At 34.7% G+C, this 21,585-nt stretch overlaps 1 protein-coding gene across 12 annotated transcripts in view; it reads left to right on the top strand.

The window, feature by feature from the left end:
• Positions 1 to 21,585, top strand: part of MAGI2 (membrane associated guanylate kinase, WW and PDZ domain containing 2) — a 1,471,158-nt gene that overhangs the window by 601,860 nt on the left and 847,713 nt on the right. The gene's annotated exons all lie outside the window — the stretch shown is intronic.

Here is a 21,585-nt window from a genome sequence, read left to right on the forward strand (position 1 = left end):
TGACTCTGAACTTCTTAACCACAAAAGCAATGAAAAAGACAAATTCTGTTACAAGAGTCGCAATCTCCAAAAGATAAAAACAAGAGCTGTTTTCTGATTCTCCAACCTATGAGAAATTTCTCCCGTGGGTCCACCTGAAGGAAACACTAGCTGATGTAGGAAATCATTTTATATATCCCTACAATAAAGGCGGCCAACAGTTTGTGAAATATAAAATCAGTTCTGAAGTTCAAAGCAATATGATCTGGATACACATGTCTGTGGCAGCCTGGCTTGATCTAAAGATGATTTTTCTCTAAATTTATATTATGAATACTTCAGATGTATGGTAAAACTGAAGAAATAGAATAGTGATTTACAACTCTACTTTGGACAGTTGTAAACATTTTACCATCAATGCCTTATCTATCAGACTATATTCATCTATAGATTTGGATAAAGACAACAAATTTTAATGTTTTGAAAGTAAATGCCTGATAGTATATTGCTTCACACATAATAAAATACAGTTTCTCAGCCTGAGGTTTTACATTAACAGATCTTTCAAGAAGGTACAAATGGGAATAATAACCACAAAAGAGTACACTTTAAAGAAAGGTGAGCAAAGAATTCAAAGTCATACACTAGTAATTAGCAAGGATGAAGCTATTCTAGCTCATCTAACAAGGGCAAATCCAAATTCTCTATCAACTAAGCAAGCAATATGGAGATTCATGTACACATGCACACACGTATCAGAGTGTTTTCTCTTTCTCTCTTTACTACAAGAATAATTTGTATAATAAGGGGAAAATGAAGTTGAGATTGGGAAAATAAGTGATGTTAGGCCATTTTATTAAATTCACCAACCCTTTTAACTCTTCTACTCATGTGAATAGTATACATAACATTTATTTTGACCAGGTCTTAGCCATTCCCTTTAAATGACCTGTTCAGCAGTTCACACGTAGAAATAAGATCATTAAAAGTTAGCAACCCCTCAGTTCAGTTCAGTCACTCAGTCGTGTCCAACTCTTTGTGACCCCATGAACCGCAGCACACCAGGCCTCCCTGTCCATCACCAGCTCCCGAAGTTTACCCAAACTCATCTCCATTGAGTCAGTGATGCCATCCAACCATCTCATCCTCTGTCATCCCCTTCTCCTCCTGCCCTCAATCTTTCCCAGCATCAGGGTCTTTTCCAATGAGTCAGCTCTTCGCATCAGGTGGCCAAAGTATTGGAGTTTCAGCTTCAACATCAGTCCTTCCAATGAACACCCAGCACTGATCTCCTTTAGGATGGACTAGTTGGATCTCCTTGCAGTCCAAGGGACTCTCAAGAGTCTTATCCAACACCACAGTTCAAAAGCATCAATTCTTTGGCGCTCAGCTTTCTTTATAGTCAAACTCTCACATTCATACATGACTACTGGAAAAACTGAACTTTAAATGAAAACAAAATATAAAAGGCCAAGAATGAGACAGACATTCACATATAAGAAGTCTTTCCTTAGTGGATTTCTGTTAACAGAAATCAGTCCCTTAAAAAGATAAAATTTCAAGTAGAAGCCTATGTGTAAGGTACTTTACTATGTGTAAGGTACTTAGAGCACTGGAAAAGACAAGACTTACAAATACATTTCCAGAGACAAATCTTCACAAGGAGCTGGCTACTATTTCTTCCCTATTTCCCTGCCAACATCACTGACAGTTCAGAAAACTTAAAACAATGCAGATGTGTGTAAATACCAAGATGACATGAGATTTAGCACATTGCTTATTTCTTAATACAGTGACAAAAAAAAAATGGAAGTAATCACTCAATTATAGTGTTGACCTCTCAGTGTGTGGATTCTATCTTCTAGATCAAGTTGAATTTCAAGAAGAAAATATAATTTTTGGATTTTTTTAAAGTACTTACAAGCTAAATGTATAATATTTTATATAAGAAGCACATAGTTCATATATGTCAAGGCATCAGAATTTATATGCCTGAATAAATAAATGAATAAACAAAGAGATATGACATAAAACACATTATATATTCAAGTTACTATCATTCTTAATTGACAGTAATTCTAGGAATTCATCTAGTCTTCATATTATGTGAGCTTTAACTACCCTATAATTTTCCCCCAGGATGGGAATATGAAAATATATAGTCATAATTATTGTCAGAGGTAAAAATTGTTATACACAGAGTTTAATGGTATTTCTGAAACCAAAGTTAAGATGGGGAATAGATTACAGGATTCTGAAGAGAACGTAAGAAATATAACTTTGTGGTAAGGTTTATCGGGCTTCCTGGTGGCTCAGGTTGATGGTTTATCAGGGCAACAAATGACTCACCCTTCTCTCCTTTCTGAATGGCTTTCCATTTTGCCGGCTAGCCTATGTTTTATACATTATTTTTAAATTTTACTTATTAAAATTAATGTGTAAAAATGGATTTTTATAGTGTACAGTTTGACTTTTATCACATATATAGGTTCATATGCTGCTGCTGCTAAGTCACTTCAGTCGTGTCCGACTCTGTGCGACCTCATAGACGGCAGCCCACCAGGCTCCCCCGTCCCTGGGATTTTCCAGGCAAGAACACTGGAGTGGGTTGCCATTTCCTTCTCCAACGCATGAAAGTGAAAATTGAAAGTGAAGTCGCTCAGTTGTGTCCGACTCTTAACAACCCCATGGACTGCAGCCCACCAGGCTCCTCCATCCATGGGATTTTCCAGGCAAGAGGACTGGAGTGGGGTGCCATTGCCTTCTCTATAGGTTCATATAACCACATGATACAGAGCTCACCCCTCAAAATCTCTTGTGCTGTCTTTTGTGATCATAACTACCACTTTCCATGATCCTCAACAACCACTGATCTAATCTCATTATAGTTTTGATTGCATCTCTCTAATAATTAGTAATTTTAAGCATTTTTTCATATGCTCTTTGGCCATCTGTACCTCTTCTTTTGAGAAATGTCTATTTACTATGTCTTAAAATCAAGTAGTATGATACTTACAAGTTTATTCTGCCTTTGCAAATTTACTTTCACTGTAATTCTTTTACTTTGTCATATAAATTTTAGAATCAACTTGTCTGTGGCTACAAAAATCTCTGCAGGGATTTTAATTGGAATTACAGTACATCTATTGATAAATTTGGAAAGAATTGGTATTTACTACTTTGCTCTTTGAATAGGTCTTTCCACTTATTTGAGTTTTATTCAGCAATAAATCCTGGTACATGTCTTATTCAGTTTATGCCTGAACATCTTTTTTTTAAGAACTATTATAATAATTTTTAAAAACATTATTTCCAATTGTTTATTGCTGGAATCTAGGAATATGAGTTTTGTTTTAACCTTTGAGTTAGTTTTTTGTGTCATGTAACAAATTACAACAAACTTAGTGGCTTAAAACTATAAAAATTCATTATTTCACAGTTTCTCTAAGTCAGGGGTCTAGAAATGACTTACCTGGGTCCTCTGCAAAGATTTACTGGAGAAGAATCTGCTTCCACTCTCCTTCAGATTTTTGGCAAAATTCATCTCCTTATGGTTATAGGATGCATGATTGTAGGACTCAAAAAATCATTTAGATTTTGGGCAAAATTCACTTCCTTGCATTATTTTAGGACATATAACATCTCGATTCTTGAAAGGCAGCAAAGAACACAGAGACTCTAGAAACACTCTACCAGCAAGAGAATCTTATGTAACATTATAATTACAGGAATGACAACACATCACTTGTGGCATATTTTGTTGGTTAGAAGCAATTCATGGGTACTACCCACATTCAGTGAGAAGAGATTGCACAAAGGTATGAACACCAGGAGATGAGTATCATGAGAGTGCTTTTAAAATAGTCTTTTATCCTATTTTCACTAATTTTTTTGTGTTGTATATTTTTTTAGTAAACTCTTAATATTTTTATGAAGACAATCATATTGTTTGAAAATAGGGAAGTGTTTTTTTTTCTTTCTAACCTTTATGTCTTTTATTTCATTTTCTTGTATTATTACATCAGCTAAGTCTTTAAGTATGCTGAAGAATATAAGTAGTGAGGGAAGACTTACTATCTTTCATCATTCAGTATGACATTAGCTGTAAGTATTGTGTAGATGGTCTTTATAAGTTTAGGAAGTCACCTAATATTCCTAGTTTGTGGAAAGTTTTAATCTTGGATTGATATATAATTTTATTAAGTGCTTTTTGGTTCATGAATTATATCACATATTAGACTTAATATTTACTGATTTCCAAATACTGAACTAGCCTTGCATTCTCAAAACAAATCTTATCTGCTTGTGGTATTATTCTATGTGTCACTGATTCTATTTGATATTATATTGTTATATATTATATTATATAACACTTTTACATCAGTGTTAATGAGGGATATTGGACTTGGCTTTCCCAAACTATGTATGACTTTTCTATAATGTTATGCTGGCCTCACAAAATGTGATGGGGAATATTCTTTCATATTCTATTTTCTGGAAGGGATAGAGTATATTGGTGTTATTTATTCTTTGAATGTTTGAGAGAATTTACCAATGAAACCATCTGGGACTGCTGCTGTTTAGTATTCACAGTTCTCAAAAAGTCAGTCTGTCTAGGTTTTATAGGCTACAGTTGTTGTGAGATACAGGGGGAATGTGGGCTTCCCAGGTGGCACAGTGGTAAAGAATGCTTGCCAAAGCAGGAGACATGGGAGACCCAGGTTTGATCCCTGGATCAGGAAGATCCCTTAAAGTAGGAAATGGCAACCCACTCCAATATTCTTGCCTGGAAAATTCCACAAACAGAGTTGTCTGGCAGGCTACAGTGCAAAAAGTAGGACATGATTGAGCACAGCACAGAGTGGATATGCCTGTGTGTCTTAGGAAGAATCAGAGCTTCTACTGTTTTTATGATGATTTCTTATATGTGTGTTCAGTTCCCAGCTAGGGAGGTACAGTCATTCTCCTGGAAATCACAAATGGTTAAAGTTGCTTAACTGTTACACATTTTCTTTACCGTGTTTGTTGTTAAGCACATCCAAACAATGGACTTATCAGCCTATTTTCAACTATATTAAGAGGTGTGATACTCCTTTTAGATTTGTTAACTTAGTGTTCTTTTATTGTCATCATGTGATGCTTACCCAACAATTTCTGGTAGAGTAGAGTGAGAGCAATTACTACTTTGAAGGCATCAAGTGTACTAGTTTTGTTCTGAAATAAATTCCAGTCTATCCATTAATTAATTAATTAATTTAATTGTTCCTATACAACACAAGAATCTAGTATTCACATGCTACTGTGTTGGGCTGGTTTTAACTTTTCATGTGTTATTTTAAATGATGCCTGCAAAATACACAAAGCAGACATCCATATCAAGTTTCTATGTCTGAAGAGCCCAGGCTAAGAAACTTTAATCACCAAAGCAGAAGTTGTAAAAGTTCAGATAATAAGTGTATTAGACTTTGTAGGCTACATATGTTTCTATCACGTATCCATTATTATTTTTTTAACAATCTGTTTTAGTTTCTAATTGCCACTATAACAAATCACCACAAAAATAATGGCTTAAAAAATACAAACTTATTATCTTACAGTTCTATAGGTTAGAGGTCTAAAATGGGTTTCATTGGATTAAAATCAAGTTGTCAGCAGGGCTGCATTTGATTCTACAGCCTCTATGGGAAGAATTGTTTCCTCACCTTTTCAGGTTCTAGAGACTACCCACATTTCTTAGCTCATGGTGCCTCCTCCATCTTCAAAGCCAGAAATGTATCATCATCTTGACCCTACTTCTGTTCTCTCATCTCCAACTAACCACAGACAGGAAAGGTTCTACACTTTTAACAACCTGTGGAAATAGATCAGGCTATCTCAAATAATTCAGTATAGTGTCTCTTTCTTAAGGTTGTTAATTTAATCACATCTGCAAATGTAAAAGTCGGACACGACTGAGCGACTTCACTTTCACCTTTCACTTTCATGCATTGGAGAAGGAAATGGCACCCCACTCCAGTATTCTTGCCTGGAGAATCCCAGGGACGGGGGAGCCTGATGGTCTGCCGTCTATGGGGTCGCACAGAGTCAGACACTACTGAAGCGACATAGCAGCAGCAGCAGCAGCAAATGTAAAAATAATCTATGAACAGGTTCAGGGATTAGGATTTGTGTATCTTTTGAGTAGCAGAATTTATTCTATCACACAACCCTTTAAATATAAAACAATTATTCTTAGCTCAGAGACCATACAAAAGCAGGCCACAGGCCAGATGCAACTGTGTAACTAGTTATATGGAGGGACATTTTTAATTCTCCACTTACTTTTGTTTTTGCATGTTAGGTAGATGAAGCTACAAAAAAAGAAAAAAAACCCTTATTTAATAAATATTAAGGAAAAAACTTTTTTTTTTACTCTCAGTAGTTTGGGAAATGAATCAGCAACCTTTATAAAGAGTTAAGAACGTGATTGTTTTTAATTCACAAATGTTATATTTACATGTGTTATAAAAATTTGTGAGTTGCTAGGTAGCAGGTAAAATTCAAAAACCATTTTATTATATATATATATTTTTTTAAATTTTATTTTATTTTTAAACTTTACATAATTGTATTAGTTTTGCCAAATATCAAAATGAATCTACCACAGGTATACATGTGTTCCCCCTCCTGAACCCTCCTCCCTCCTCCCTCCCCATACCATCCCTCTGGGTCGTCCCAGTGCACTAGCCCCAAGCATCCAGTATCGTGCATTGAACCTGGACTGGAAACTCGTTTCATACATGATATTTTACATGTTTCAATGCCATTCTCCCAAATCTTCCCACCCTCTCCCTCTCCCATAGAGTCCATAAGACTGTTCTATACATCAGTGTCTCTTTTGCTGTCTCGTACACAGGGTTATTGTTACCATCTTTCTAAATTCCATATATATGTGTTAGTATACTGTATTGGTGTTTTTCCTTCTGGCTTACTTCACTCTGTATAATAGGCTCCAGTTTCATCCACTTCATTAGAACTGATTCAAATGTTTTCTTTTTAATGGCTGAGTAATACTCCATTGTGTATATGTACCACAGCTTTCTTATCCATTCATCTGCTGATGCACATCTAGGTTGCTTCCATGTCCTGGCTATTATAAACAGTGCTGTGATGAACATTGGGGTACACGTGTCTCTTTCAATTCTGGTTTCCTCAGTGTGTATGCCCAGCAGTGGGATTGCTGGATCATAAGGCAGTTCTATTTCCAGTTTTTTAAGGAATCTCCACACTGTTCTCCATAGTGGCTGTACTAGTTTGCATTCCCACCAACAGTGTAAGAGGGTTCCCTCTCCACACCCTCTCCAGCATTTATTATTTGTAGACTTTTGGATCGCAGCCATTCTGACTGGTGTGAAATGGTACCTCATAGTGGTTTTGATTTGCATTTCTCTGATAATGAGTGATGTTGAGCATCTTTTCATGTGTTTATTAGCCCTCTGTATGTCTTCTTTGGAGAAATGTCTATTTTAATGAATCAATCATCCAGTTTAAGAGATTATTCATTATATGTTATAATATTTTTATTACTCTCTAGTTATATAAACATCCCAACTGAGTCTTCAAAATGTTATAAAATTAAAACACCAAAGGTGTATTTTGCTACTTTTTCCTAGTAAGAAGCAACATATTCATTATTTCTGAATTCAATTCTTTATATCTCATATGCAATTTACATAATAGAATAAATTAAATGCATTAATAATTTAAAATTACAAAGGATTTACTCAGCAACCTATAGAAGTTGAAGACTTAAGCAAATTATTTTTTGAAATTTTCAGTTAGCCAATATTTGATACTAATTTGTAAAATAATTAAACTAAATCCTCTAGAATTGTGGTTTCAAGCCCATTAATTGATAACATGAATAAATCCTAAAAAATGAAGTACAGAAAGATTTACTGCATCTATTACAAAAATAAATAAAACAATACTAATATAAAGTTTATTTAAAAGTTTCCATTTATACTTTTAACATATAATTTGAAATGTATCTTAGAAAAATCAATGAATAGGATGGGGAGCACGTGTACACATGTGGCGGATTCATGTTGATGTATGGCAAAACCAATACAATATTGTAAAGTAATTAGCCTCCAATTAAAATAAATAAATTTAAATTTTTTTAAAAAGAACAAAAAAAAGCTCTTAACTGTCAATTATTATTACAGCATATCTTTAATTTATTAAGAAATTTTTATTTACTTTTTACTGGCTATATTTAACATGTTGTGAGTTTAATGCATAAAAACAAAAAGACAGTTCTTTACATTTTGGGAGAGTAATAAATAGTTTATTTTTAATAAGAAAAATCCAGCACTAAAATTTCAGTCATGATCATGTTATCATTATCTAGAACGATAAAGAGAATAACAGCTCCTAATTCAATTTTTCCATTCTAGTTCAACTTTGATGTTTTCAAAACTAACCATTTAGAGTTAAATGTTTCTTTAGAAAAACAAATAGTTCCTTTATCGTCACTAATATTACCACTGCTCTCATGCATAAATGAAATTCTGTTAACACAAGAGGACTTCGTTTATAATAATGGAACAACTCACCTGGTAAAATCTGGCCTGATAATAGCTAGACCAGTCTTCATAAATTTTAAAGTTTGGCATATCAACTATTTATAATCAAAATTTTAATCTAATTAATAGATATTGATTGTAGATGTTTTAGAACAGTGAAATTTGGTATTTGATCTCCAGGACAGAACATGATCAATAATTTAATCTCCCTTCTTGAATATTTTTTAAATTCACCTTTCTCAAAAATACTGCCAATACTTTAAAAGAATTTGAGATTTCTAAACACAAACACTTTTTAAGTTTTAAGTGAGAAGAAATTTTCTATAACTTCTCAGAAATACAGCACATCCATTGTATTACCAGCTTTTCAAAAAAAAGTTATCTTTTGTGTCACCTAAAGAATTTTCTACATATCTTTCAGCAATTCTTATATATCTAGGAAAACTATAGGTAAACCTACCTAATTTATTTTCTAGTAATATACTTAACCTGAGAAATTTCAAGTAAAGAAAGCCTTAAATTTCACAGGAAAAAAAAAAAAAGAAAATCTCAGGCAATTTTTTACTTTTTAGATTGAAAACACATTCTGACACTGTGATAGACATTGATTAAGTCAAATACCTTCAAGTCAAGCTCACTTTATTATTCTGGAAGTTGGTATTTATTCTCATGATTTTTCTGCTTTTAAAAAATTATCAATATATTTTTGAGTCTTTGGGGACTCAATAAAGAACATTCTTTTTTTTCTACCTGTAATCTGAAACAATTGAATAAAGAAACATATTAGGCAAAAGGGAAACCGAAATATCATCCTCTTAACTGATGAGGCTAATATGCAAGAATGTGGGTCACATCTGTAGGGAAGCAGCTTCTTAACGCTGAGTACCTTAAGTAGACTCACCTGCAACAGAGTCATGTCGACTGTGAATGGTTCACTTCCAAAGGACAAGAGGAAAGGCATGATTACACATACACAGTTTCTTTTTTTCAGATTCCCAATCCAATTGTCACTTTCCTTCAGAAAACATGTTATGCTAATGGGCGTCCCTCCATATCAGAGTTAACTTTAGGAATAGAGATAAAGCATTCCATCTAACATTGCAATTTGTAGACTAATATTGAACCAGATCATCTATCAAATACTGAGATGTCTGCCCACTGTCTAGTCATGGAAGTGTATAGTTTGCATGAACTGTGTATATCCTGAAGAGTGTGAAACTTTAACTAGAGTCAGCAAGATGACCACAGCCAGTTTTAATTGTAAATGTATAGTCTAAAATGCCTCCTGCCCTACTCCATACCACTTACACGGTTATATTTTTGTATTTTCACCACAAATATTGTTATATTTAATCTCTTTAAGGTATTCAGAGTTGAGAAATATTACTTTTTAGAGCATTAAAAAATGATGAGCCCCAGTTAATTAACTAGTCATTTACTATATATGCTACTAACAGAAATAAAGTTCATAGACTGAGAAAAAACTGCCAGCATGTTGCTAATTAAAAGTTAAGGTCACACAGCTTTATCACATCATGGCTTGCTGTCTTTCTGGGTGAGTAATCTCTGCCATGACAGGGCTACCTCTGTCTAAATGGAAGCGGGATGCTCCCACACTTCCACCACCAACAGCAAAGGACTATGTGGTCCACCTGCCTATTTGAATTAATTTCATTGACTTACCAAGTAAATCTTTAATTTCCATTAGGTGGATTTCTTTTGTGTATCCCTCATGCTACGCTTCTTTCCTACTTCGGTGAATTTTCACATTTTGTCCCTTTGTTTGGTTTATCTTATCCTCATTATCTTTAATAATTCTATGCCATAAAAATCAACTCAAGATTGGTCCTTCTCCTTGAAAATGTCCACCCCTGCTCCAGCTTGGTACCCATGAACTGTCTATTCTCAGAAGTCTTAAAACACTTGTTTAAACTACAAATTTTGTTCAAACACTTAGGTCAGTTTCCTATTATTTTGAAGAGGATGTTCATTATAACTCTCCTAAGTAAACCGTAAACAGGTAAAGACTCAGGATTGTATACCTCTTTTTTAATTCCCTAGAAAGTATACTACTATAGGCAGTTGTTTAAGGAATACTGAAATCAATTAGTGTAATCTCCAGCAAGTTGCTTCTTAGTCTCAATTTCCTCATGTGTAAAACTGAGACTGTGGTAAACATGATGTGTTCAAAGCACTTACCATGATTACTGCACCATAATATTCAGTAATATTAGCTACTACTATTACCATTATTTTTTGCTGCATGTTCATAGTTAGGATGATTTTTTTAAATCTATACTCTATTTCCTAGAGAAACATATCAGACTGTACTAAAAATAATGGAAGGCAATACTTATCTATATGTATTTGTTTATCTAAATAATGAATTTAATATCCTCCCTTTATGGGAATCAATTAGTAATTATTAGAAAGAATTATAAATGCAGTGAGAAATGCAGTATAAGTATGATATAGTAGTTCCTGAGTTTAGCACGTACATGGGCATAATTTATATAATTTCAGTTCAATCTGTAATGTGAAATTGGTAACAGGACATGACACAACTGAAGCTTGATGCAAGATTGCCCTTTCTTATTCCACGTCTCAGCCATCACAATTTTAATACTAAATGGTTTGTCATTTTTTATTAACTAGACTTTCTTCTCAATGAAAAACTTAAGGAAAAGTCTAGAGTTTTATAAATATCTGCAAATGTTATGTAAATTTTTGGTCACACCGAAAGTAGTAATTTTCTTTTTTTCACTTGAATTGAATTTACTTTTAAGTATCTGAGTCACATACATAAATATAAGCCATAAATATTATTCAACACATGCTTCAGCATTTCCTTTTTCTCTTTTCCTGATGTTTCATTAGTGACATTTTTCAAATCAAATTTAACTAATCCTTGGTTCAGTTTCCGAACAGGAAATTGGTTCAGTGAGCAGGGATCTAAATGACAAAAGAACTGCTCACTTAGAGGATGCTTTAAAATACTTTGTCATTGGAAAAAAAAAATGCAAGCCTCCTGATTTTTCTGACCTTAATGCTATGTTTTTTTCAGTTTGGATCTAACTGTGAATGAAAAACTTTGAAACGCCATATAATCCATCAATATTATATTTGCTAGAACCTGAGTTTCATACAACATCAAAGTTTGTGTTTTTTTTTGGCTTTGATATTTTTTCCTCCCTGAATTATGTCAGCCCTGGTTATATTGCATTTAATACTCTTTTCCTGCCTTGCTGTTATTAGCAGTTAACACTTTATGTGGACCATATCTAGAGTTCCTGACATCAGTAACTCAGCTCTTTTTGACTGATAAATATGTTCTTGTTTTTGTCCTTGTATGTTAGTGCTATTTTAAGGCAGAAAGAGACCATACTTTAAAACTGCACATGCAAATCGAAGATGATCTGTTCTGTGTAGCCACATATATAAGTGATAAGCATATATATGTGTAAAAAAACTAAATATTAAAAGTAAAAATAACTAGAAAAATGGTTTACCAAAAACCAAGCTATGTTGAAACGATTCAAAGGCACCTAGGATCATGGCAGTCAGGAAAGGTCCTTTTATTTATAGACAAGACAATCTCACTACTCTGCTAAATCGCTTTGATGGCTTCCATTTGCATTTATAACAAAATACAGACTCTTAAAAGTTGCATGTAACAACCTAAATGACATAGCTCTTACCCTCAAGGAGATTATGGTCAAGTTTGGAACACAGGTGTTACAAATATTCATAAGTATGCAGTTATACATTGTATTAAGTTGGATAAAGAAGAATAAAAAGGGAATATGAGAGAGATTGACTTCAGCAACTGAAATTAGATTGGTGAGTCAAGGATAATCTCTCTTAGGAAGTGATAGTTAAGATCTGAGATGTGGAAGAGTCCAGAAAAGAGCATTGCAGAGAAGGGGAAAGTTTGTGAAAGAGCCTGAGAAAAGAAAGAACTTGAATTGGAGAAGCAGAAAGCTCTTGAAGATGGATGATCCAAAATGAACCCTATAATGTAGTAAGATGATATGTGCAATTTTATTAGTCATGTCATTTTTTGTTCCTCAGCATTTCCTCTATGCATTTCACAGTGTTTGGTGTATATTAGGTCACTAGTAAACATTTAATGATAAAGCACATAAGCAAGTTTAATGGTAACAATAACTAAAAGACAGAAGGGTAATTGTAGTATCTACTGCTTACGATTGTGAGTCATAAATAAGATCACTAATAGAAGGGGCTGATCTCAGAGCCTGGCACATAGAAAATGCTTGATAATTCTACCTTAAAAAAAAATGAAGTTCCTATTTTTCTCTTGATTTGTTCTAAAAAACTATTACATGAAATGTTGGATGACAAACTTTACAACTTTTAGTGAAATAACCCCTATGTAATACCACAACATTCTTACTAATCACTTGAATTGAGTGTGTATCAATTGTATCAATGTGTTTTCCTCTCTGGTTCCTACATGGTTGACAGAGGTAAATGTCTTTCCTTTCTCATCCATACTTCTGGTTGTTGCTAAACAGTGAATCATCAATAATAGTTAGGGGGAAAGTGATGGCCGCAAAGCTTGTATCTCCCTTTGAGTATCAAAATGTGCATTATTTTCAGTAGCAAAAGCCAAGTTACAAATCTAGTTTTAAATACAGTTTTGTCTCAACTCAATTTTCTTGTCTCTGCTCTGGAAAACCAAACCTAGCAATTCTTATATGTGGACATAGAGTCCATACCTTCTGATTAGGAGCTCTGTACTTCAAACCAGGCAATTTGCTATTTCCTTGTTTCTAAATAAAACTATGAAGATTCCTGTTGCTGCGAGAAAGTCTATTTTGGAATTATTATTCTTCCTACTTAAATTTCCTGTCAAATTGGAAACAAAGTACTCAGAAAGATACATTCATTTTTCTTAGTTATTAGTATAATGACCCAAATATGATCATATTATCAATTGCTTAGATTCTTCAAAAGTAAAACATTGAATCCCATAGATAAAATCAAAATATGCTCCATGGTTGTTGTGAAATTATATTCTTATAGGTCATTGTATATTTTAAAATATAAAATTTTTGTATATTTTATATTTTAACATCCTTAAATACAGCTCTTAAGTTTAATGCCATTAGCTAGATCATACCATTCATGGGAAGGTAAGTTCAGTTTTCTCTGTTGCTTCAGTTTAAACTTGAAAACCAATAAACATCTTGTAAATGACTGTTCTTGATTGCAAACACTGAGCAAGGAAATATGGGTGGGTCAGTGTGAACTCTTTATTCTTACTAAGAAAATGACATAAAGTCCAATTGCATAGAACTCAATAGAATCATTTTCATGTATTATCTATGGATAAATGTTATATTATCACTTATATGTGTAAATATGAATACAAAATTCAGTGTTAAAGATAAGATAAAAAGTGAAGATATACTAGACAAAGCAATTCTTTCATTTTTGTCCAGGGACAGTGATGGTAAATCATTCTATGTCTGGGAATGAGTGCTGCTGCTGCTACTGCTGCTAAGTCACTTCAGTCGTGTCCTACTCTGTGTGACCCCACAGACGGCAGCCCACCAGGCTCCCCTGTCCCTGGGATTCTCCAGGCAGGAACACTGGAGTGGGTTGCCATTTCCTTCTCCAATGCATGAAAGTGAAAAGTGAAAGGGAAGTCGCTCAGTAGTGTCCCACTCTTCGAGACCCCATGGACTGCAGCCTACCAGGCTCCTCCGTCCATGGCAAGAGTACTGGAGTGGGGTGCCATTGCCTTCTCCAGGGAATGAGTGCTAGTGACCAGTAATATCCATAGTCTCCATTTCTTCTTGGGCACAGAGATATCAGTTCTGAATAATGGATTATGAGCTGAAATAATGGCCATATTCAGACCTGTCCCATTAAACTTTCACCTGAATAGAAAGAATAACAAGGGCCCATAGGAGGGGGGACCCCAAGATGGTAGTCTTGGATCCCTGAATGACTAGTCAGATTACAATCCCTTCTCCCCTCCCTAAACTCACTCCTCATGCAAACCCACATTAAACTGTGAGTGACACATAAGCTGTTGTTGCCTAATTCCACTGCTATTTTGGGGTTGTTTGTGATAAAAGATAGATTACTCTGACCAATCCAATGCCCATTTTTTTCTAGATCATACTGTTGCTGAGTTTAATCAGAATCCATGAATAATAGAGCTTCTAGATCCATGGATTCTGGATGAACTAAATAGCGGTAGGACCTTCAAAATATTTTATTATAGAAAGATTAATCATTCCATAGAGCTGCTAGGAGAAAGTTTAAATGGAACTGCATACAAAGTGTTGACATTCATATTTCTGTGTAATGGAAGATCTATTTTCAAGTATTCTAAATATTAGAGTAAAATAAACTCCTTCTCTCCACAAAGAATACTGCTTTCCAAATTATCCTGATGTTTTGTAGCATGTGTTTTTCACAGATTGTAATACTCATATAAAATGTTCTATGGAAAAAGGTGATCCCACAGGGAGCTAGCAATTGACAGAAGCTCAAACCCAAAATACTTGGGTAGGAAAGGCAGAGAGCAGCAGCACCACACAGCTTCAATCAGCAACCCGAAGCATATGGGATCAAAGAATTTCCTAGAATTTAAGACTTGCTACTTTCAGACTAAATTTTAAGGAAGAGCAGGAGCAATGACTGGTACCCTGATGTGAGAAGCAAACATCCTTCCTCAGATTAGACCTCATGGGAAAACAGTAATGTAGCACACACAGAAGAGAATACAAACTGGGGCAAACCTCTCTCCTAAGCCTCACACCTTACAGGGTTTTCACTTCCAGTGAAGTATCTCTTCACTGCTGTATACAGTGATGTAGACAATAATCTTTAATAAGTGAAACTTTAGTCATTTTCATTAAATTGTTTTGATGTTCACATTGTGTTCTGATTGAGGACTCTCCCCTGCTTCTAGGATTAGAGTTCATATCTAGTGCTCAAAGGCCATGTCCAACAATGCTTCTGTGTTATACTGCTTGTTTCTGCCAGAGTGTGCCGTGTAGTCCTTGCACTGCTTGCACAGACTCTTGCACAGCTTCCTTGCACAGCTCTTATCAAAAACCACATCTAAACCCATTTGTTGTCCACTGCCTGTTTCCTCAGCGCTATTGTATATGAAGCACATAATCGGCAAAACGTGCACCAGGTATAAAAGGGGCACCAGCAAAGACAGATGAGGATCTGCCTTGATCAATTGAAGAGTACATTTTAAAAGTCACTGCTATCATTGAAAGTGAAAGTCACTCAGTCATGTCCAACTCTTTGCAACCCCGTGGACTGTATAGTCCATGGAATTCTCCAGGCAAGAATACTGGAGTGGGTAGCCTTTCCCTTCTTCAGGGAATCTTCCTAACCCAGGGATCAAACTCAGGTCTCCTACATTGCAGGCAGATTCTTTACCAGCTGAGCCACAACTGCTATTAATAACCCTCAACAATGTTGTAGACCCCATAAAGGGAACCTAAGCTGGGCACTGTAGTAGTCATCCAGGAAACATGGAAATTCCAGTTGGAAAAGCATCATCTCTGTCTCTTCTTTCTTGATCATCTTCCAAACTAGTAACTATAAGGGGAGAGAAGATGTTTGACAAAGGCCTTCAGAATTCATCTGCCAGACTGTAATATAAATTTGCAACCCAATAGTTTTGCTCATACTGCACATTAGATTTGCCTGTTTGGAGTAAGAATGAGTAAAATGAGTTCACTATGGACATTGTACAGCCTTCTGACTGCCCATTTTACTGGGCACAATTCAGAAAGAGAATTATTCTTTCATAACTTGGTCCCTGCATGTCAAAAAAAGGCATTGGTCTTTTCAAATGGGATATGACCAAATTATTGTGGTCTGTTATTCAGTATTCACTATGAAGCCTAAAGTTCATAAGACCAATTTCAAAGAGAAGAATAAAGAAAAGAAACAAAATGAAAAAAGAATAACAAGGAGCAGCAAGGGCATTCAGCCCAACAGGTCCATTTTTGTTTGCACCATCCCAAAAAGCCAAATGTTCATGAATGACCAGTGAATTTGTTTACCAAAAAAATAAATAAATAAATCAACCTATTTTGTTTTCTGCTTGGCTTAATTTTGTGGTTGTTAACATGACAAGAATAATTCACTTTTTTTTTTCCATTTGAAACAATTCATAAACTGAATCAACTAGTCATTGTAGTGTTCTGATTGATACAAAATTGGATGATTGAAATCTCTTCAGAGTAATTTCCTCCATAAGGTTAATCAGTGATCACAGAAATGCATATAGCAGTTTCTACTATTTATTGGTTTATTGCCAACACAGATTGAAGGCTGTGATTTTTATATTAAGCAATTATCATAGGTGAAGAATGAAGCTATGCCCTGGCCATTTGGATAAAACATACATGACAGGTAGCAAGGATGTAACCATAATACATTTAAACCTTATAAACATTTTCCTGTGTGTTGATAATAAATACTCACTAGTTTATACTCATCAGTGAATAACATATCTGAAGCTTTCTATTTCTTTTATTATGAGGCAAATACTACTGAAATAAGTTTCAGAGATGCTTTTAAAAATTCATTCACACAAATAGCAAAGCACAAGAAATCATAGAAATAAAATGCTCCATTCTCTGTTTTTATACCTGAGATTAGAGCATCACAGTTGCTGAAGCCAAATTCTGAATTCCTATTGATCCACTCTGGAATTTAGAATTTCTAGACCTTCTTCACAATATGTTAAAAGAAAAAAAAATAGTTATTAGTTGGTCATTGTCCAAGATAGGTTGTGTTTGTATTGTTCTGTGATACAGATGAACCTTGACTTTTGACTCAGTATGCTCCTAAACCCTAGTTATATGCGTAGACAACATAAGACATCCTTTTATTTTCAGTACTTTCTGTGTTATCAAAAAGAGTTGTACTTCTGGAAAACATTTTTTCCATGAAACACAAAATGATCATTAAAGGAAATGCATACAAATGTATGATATTTATAATTTCCTAAGTATGTAAAACCAAATTATCTTAAAATTCAAGATTCAAATATTCCTTTAGGGGGAACTGGACTAAGTAAAGTCTTCTTAAAACGAAATCATTAAAATCTAGGCTGAACAAACCATGTTCTTCCCTGGTAAATCAGTAACAAGTGGAAACATTTTTATTTTTCTCAAAGACATTTGAACTACTTCCAAAATTTGTGTTATCAGTCTCAAAAATTTCCATTGACAACTTTATGACCATAAAATATTTGAATGGTAAATTATGGAGGGGAGAAGGGCAGTTTCCATGGTAATTTCTTGTCCTTAAGTATCTCTTGATCTTTTATTTCAGTAAGAGTTCCATTGCTGAGCTCCTGAGAGTAAATGGAATTCTCAGAATACAACTCCCAACAAGCTCAGCTGAGCCATCACCCCAGTATAAAGCAAGTAATGTTGCCAGTAGAATTAGCAGGGTCTACGAATCCTCACTCCCTTCAGTTCTTAGCCAGTTGTAATTTCAAGTTTTGATCATTACCAAGGGGACCTGTCAGTATAAGAAAGGTTATAAACTGTGTATTTCACAAGCTATAAGCAGAAAGCCACCCACATTTCAGAATATTATATTATCTAATGCCTTGTGTTTTTTCGTTGTAAGTAGCTTCTACTTTAATTGTAGGGCACAGCTGTTGTAATATCATCCCAAACATGCCAAAATATGTTTATTGATTTTATTAATGGATATGAGCATATACTTACTGAAGTAAATATATATATATATATATATATATATGTTATATACCATTACCAACTAAACAACTGCAGATCATCCTTGACTTAGAAATGGAGTTGTCTTAGTAAACACATCATAAGCTGAAAAATTGAAAATCAAAAGTGCGCTTAATACACTTAGAATTCCCTGTAGCTCAGTTGGTAAAGAATCTGCCTGCAGTACAGGAGACCTGGGTTGGGAAGACCTCCTGGAGAAGGAAATGGCAACCCACTCCAGTATTCTCACCTGGAAAATCCCATGGACAGTGGAGCCTAGCAGAGCTCCATGGGGTTTCAAGAGTCAGACACAACTGGGCAACTAAACCACCACCAAGCATCATAGTTGATCCTAGTCTACATTAAACATGCTCAAAACACTTATATCAGTTGAGCAAAAACATCTAACACAAAGTCCATTTTATAATAAAGTATTGAATATCACACATAGGCTTTTTTTTAATACTGTCTTGAATGTGAAAAAACAGAATGGTTGTTTGAGTACAGGATAGTTTGTAGTATATTGGTTGTTTACTCTTGTGATCTCATGACTAACTGGGAGCTGTTGGCTCACTGCTGCTTCCAGCATCTCTAGAGTATACACTGCATGTTACTAGCCAAAGACAAGATAAAAATTCAGAGTTTAAAGTATGTTTCTACTGAATGTGTATCACTTTTGCATTATTATAAAAAAGTCAAAAATTGGAAGTCAAATCATCTAAAGTCAGGGAAGGACCGTTGTCTATTATTTTTAATTTTTGGTCTTATGGGCTCATTTTACTTACTCAGTATGAATCATAATTTTAGCATTTGTTTTGAGAAATTTGTTTTTGTGATATTCAAATATTATATTACAAAAATAGCTACCCTTTCCTTTATTACTAACAAATATAGAATTTTTATCAAACATTTTCTAAATGTATTGAGATGATCACATTTTTTCTCTTTACCCTATTATTATGATCAAATTATGTTAATAGATTTCAAAATATTGGAAATATTCTATCAGTCAGAATATCCTAGATTATGTTGTAGTAACAAAATTCCTTCTATCTCCATGATTTGAAACAGGATTTCTCACACTTACCGCTATATACAGTTTGGTTTAGGTGATTCTTCATTGTCCGGTGTTGTTCTGTGCCAGGTAGATGTTTATCAGCATCACTGGTCTCTACCCACTATATGCTCTTAACACACACACCATGTAAGCTGTGGCAACCAAAAGTTGCCAGACATTGCCAAATGTCCTTTGGTGGCAGGATAAGGGATGGGGGAGTGATTGCTCCCAGTTGAAAACCATTGCTTTAGAACAGTGCATGTCCATCAAAAATCAGGTAGACACTCCTTTATTTTCCTCTCTGGGATGCCGGTAGATTGAGCTGCTACCATCTGGATCTTTGTTGGACATAATGGCAGAGGGGGAAAGAGAGGATATACAAATTGTATACCAGCTCTTAAAGCTGCCTAAAAGTGACACATGCTTCTGTGAATTTCGCCAAAGGAAAACAGAGAGGTGCACCTAAAACCAAAGAGGACTGGAAATTGTCCCATGTGCCTGAGAGACAAGGAGCCAATTATATTGCTGATCTGACAGACTAATATCACAATATGATTCTAGAATCTGTCTTGAGAAGCAAATTCTAATTCAGGCATATTTTCTAAGAAAGTGTAAACAGCACATTGCATGTCTAAAATCCTCTCACGCCTGTTTTGTAGTTCAGGCCTATAGAACTATAGAGTGGTTACATTAGATTAGTGTATTTTTTAATTGTTCTTTCAATCTATAAAAAATTTTTTTTTCAGTTAACCTTTTCTGTTTGTGCAGTCCACAGTAAAATATCAATATTTGTGGGTTTGGTTATTTTTTTTCTGGTTTTAATATTTATTTATTTCGTTGCAGCATGTGAACTCTTAGCTGTGGCCTGTGGGCTCTCTTTTCAGGACTAGGGATTGAACCTGGACCCCCTACACTGCGATCAGGTGGAGTCTTAGCCACTGGACCTTGGGGAAGTCCCCACATTATCTTTTTTTTTTTTTTAATTTATTTATTTTAATTGGAGGCTAATACTTTACAGTATTGTAGTGGTTTTGCCATACATTGACATGAATCAGCCATGGATATACATGTGTTCCCCATCCTGAGCTCCCCTCCCACCTCCCTCCTCATCCCTATCCCTCTGGGTCATCCCAGTGCACCAGCCCTGAGCACCCTATCTCATGCATCGAACCTGGACTGGTGATCTGTTTCACATATAATAATATACATGTTTCAATGCTATTCTCTCAAATCATCCCACCGTCGCCTTCTCCCGCAGAGTCCAAAAGACTATTCTGTACATCTGTGTCTCTTTTGCTGTCTCGCATATAGGGTTATCATTACCATCTTTCTAAATTCCATATATATGCGTTAGTATACTGTATTGGTGTTTTTCTTTCTGGCTTACTTCACTCTGTATAATAGGTTTGGTTATTTAAGCAATGCATAATGAGAAATATAAAAAGTAAACAAGCCTTCAAAAACTTAAAGAAAATCTCTATCTGTACTTAATGTAATGACTTCATACTTGAGTACATAGAGTTCAAATTGATGATTTGAGGGCACAAAATATTTTCTTCCCAATCTCTTTAACCATAACCCTCTTCCCACACTTGTTTCTAGTCTGAGCTTCTTGTTTCTTCTGTCCTCTGATGAAATTCTGTAGTTGTGTCATTATAGTACAGCTCACCTACTATTAAAAAGTGTAGCTGTTGATAATTATATAAGGTGTTGTTCATGTAAAGTGGTGGAAGTAAAATATGCACATTGTAATTCACTTTCAAGTATTTTAAGTCTGGAAAACTTAAAAATCACACTTAAAATTGTGATAGACAATGTTTCCAATGTGATCATGATGTAAAAGTTTCATATACCATTCTAGTAATTCCCTGTATAATCCCAAGGATGTAATGTTATCATAATCTTATAAATAAGTCAGTCACCCAAAATTACTCAGCAAAAGATAAAGTCATCATTCAAACTTAACCCACATGTGTTCAGTATTACCATATGTCTTCTCTAATGTTTGTAATGTTGGTGATGGACAGGGAAGCCTGGCGGGCTGCAGTCCATGGGGTCACAAAGACACGACTGAGTGACTGAACTGAATTGAACTGACTGTTTCTTATAATTATTATAAGAAGTCTAGGCTTATTCCTAATGATTTATTTTAGCCTAGTTTGGGGTTAGTATCTTTTTAAACTGTTCTAATTTAAAAATTCTGATTCACTTTGTTAGTTTGCAA

The sequence above is a fragment of the Bos javanicus genome, chromosome 4, assembly GCF_032452875.1.
Source record: "Bos javanicus breed banteng chromosome 4, ARS-OSU_banteng_1.0, whole genome shotgun sequence".
Taxonomy (NCBI): Eukaryota; Metazoa; Chordata; class Mammalia; order Artiodactyla; family Bovidae; genus Bos; species Bos javanicus.